Source organism: Galeopterus variegatus, unplaced genomic scaffold (genome assembly GCF_000696425.1).
Source record: "Galeopterus variegatus unplaced genomic scaffold, G_variegatus-3.0.2 Scaffold7044, whole genome shotgun sequence".
NCBI lineage: Eukaryota > Metazoa > Chordata > Mammalia > Dermoptera > Cynocephalidae > Galeopterus > Galeopterus variegatus.
In genome coordinates, this window is record NW_007733155.1 from 21,557 (window position 1) to 24,103 (window position 2,547).

General features: G+C 49.5%; 1 protein-coding gene across 1 annotated transcript in view; it reads right to left on the reverse strand.

Moving 5' to 3' along the window:
- The window catches only part of LOC103607015 (rho guanine nucleotide exchange factor 7-like), an 80,759-nt gene that overhangs the window by 18,923 nt on the left and 59,289 nt on the right, over positions 1-2,547 (reverse strand). The gene's annotated exons all lie outside the window — the stretch shown is intronic.

The window sequence follows — 2,547 nt, forward strand, 5'->3', positions numbered from 1 at the left end:
GGGGGGGGGGGAGAGGAAGATTTAACAACCTCAACTTTTTTTTTTTTTTTGAAGATCTTACAATGAGAAAATGGAGGGGACACATCTGGGTGGGAGGGGGGAGAGGGAGGAGGGAGGGAGGTTTTGGTGATAGGACACAATAACTAACTACATTGTATATTGACAAAATAAAAATAAAAATAAAAATAAAATTAAAATAAAAAAAAAGAAAAAAAGAGATTCCATATGTGGAGGCTTTCCGCCTGCTTGCTCAAAATCCTTCTCTCTGTCTCACCTGTTCTCCTTCCCAGGTTCTCCTCGCATCCAAACCCCCTTCATCCTCACTGCCTCCACTACCCTCTACTTCTGATAATTTTGACCCTGCTGACAAACCCCCTCCGCACAGGTCTCCTTCTCCTGTAACTTCCTCTGCTCCCCAACCCCCTTAGTTAACTCCGCTCCATCTGTCTCCTGTGCCTGGCCGGCCGGCTGGTAAACAGCCCTGGTCTCTGGGGCAGCCACTGCAGGGTGAGGGGCCCCCTAGTCAGCCTGTTCTCCCTCATGCCTCTTCCTCCCCTGTTTCTTCCAGCACCGCTTCACTGCCATTTCCTGTCCCCCAACCCCCACAGGCAGCTCCGCCGCCATCTTCTTTTCTTCTGTCGCCATCTTTTGTCCAGCCATTTTCTAGCCCCACCTTACCGCCATCTTGTTCCCTGCAGACTCCTATTTCACCTGCCCTGGTGCCCTCTTTTAGTCCCCCTGTGACTTGTTCCCGGGGACTCCTCCCTTCCTCTACCATTGCTCCTCTCCATGAAGTAGCTGGTGCTGAGGGGTCATAAGGGTACACGTTCCCTTTTCATTAGCCGATCTCGCCCAGCTAGAAAGGAGATTGGGGTCCTACACCACCGACCCCTCTACTTACATTAAAGAATTCCAATGGGTCCTTCAGGCATACAGTCTCACACATCATGACATCTATATGCTCCTAGCCAACACCCTCCTTCCCGAGGAACGCGACAGTGTCTGGGGCGCAGCTCGGACCCATGCAGATGAGGCCCACCACATAAACCCTGCCTCCTCATTGGCCCCCAGGCGGTCCCCGAACAGGGTCCACATTGGGATTACAACACGCCACAGGGAATTCAGGCCAGAGATCACTTTAGTTCTTGCCTCCTGGCCGGTCTTAAAAAGGCCACTCATAAAGTTGTTAATTTCCAGAAAGTCCAGGATGTTATCCAAAAAATGGAAGAAACCCCATCCGAGTTCCTTAATCACCTAACTCAGGCTCTCCAACAATACACCAGCCTAGATCCCACCTCAGAAGACCGATGCTACGTCCTTATGACATACTTTTTGGCTCAATCCTACCCCAACATCAAGGCCAAACTAAAAAAACTGGAACAGGGCCCTTCTACTTCCCAGACTGAAATTTTATCAGTGGTCTTCAAGGTCTTTCATAATAGGGAGGACGAACGGGAATGGGAAAAGGAGCGGCGCAAACAAAAGGCTGATCTGGCCAACCTCCAAATGCTGGCCAAAGTAATTACTCAGCCTTCTAAGTGCCCTTCCAGACCCTCCGCCTCCAAAGCTCCCCCTGGTGCCTGTTTTAAATGTGGCAAAGAAGGTCATAGGTCAAGGAACTGCTTATCACCCAGAAGGCCCACCAAGCCATGTCCTAAGTGCCAAAAAATGTGGCATTGGGGCTCTGACTGTACACTCACCCGAAGGGGAGACTGCCCTAGCAAGCCCCAGCTGTCCCAGGCACCTCAAGCACCTCTGGTGGGACTGGCTGAGGAAGAAGATGACTGACAGGGCCCTGGCTCCTGCCCAACCATGACCATCACTAAAAGCGAGCCCAGGGTGACTATTGTCGTGGATGGCTGACCCGTCTCTTTCCTCCTGGACACAGGAGCCACTTTCTCGGTCTTAAAGGAGTTTCAGGGCCCAACCACACTTAACCTCTCTCCTATAGTCGGGGTAGGACGAAAACATATATACCCCCGCAGAACGCCTCCACTAACTTGCCATATTGAAGGTGTTCCTTCTCCTTTTTCCCACTCATTTCTGGTCATGCCCCAATGTCCCATTCCCTTATTGGGTCGAAACATTCTCACTTGACTACATGTCTCCATTTCCATATTTCCCCCTTCTCCTACAACCCCTTTCCTATTAGCACTCCTCCCCGAAAGTGATCAGGAAACATACCCTTCTCTATTACATCCTGTAAACCCTGTTGTGTGGGACACCACTACACCCTCCTCTGCACATTGTGTTCCTATTACGATAAAACTAAAAGATCCCTCCAAGTATATAAATCAATCTCAGTACCCACTCAGCACCACAGCACTTCGCAGACTCCAATCCATCGTCGAGGACCTTCTCAGAAAGGGATACCTTTGCCACACCCACTCACCATTCAACACCCCCATCCTGGCAGTAAAAAAACCAAGCGGGTCTTACCAACTAGTCCAAGTCCTCCGCTTAATTAATGCTGCTGTTATTCCCATTCATCCTTTTTTTTTTATGTATTTTTTTTTTCGTTAAATTTTTATTTTGTCAATATACACT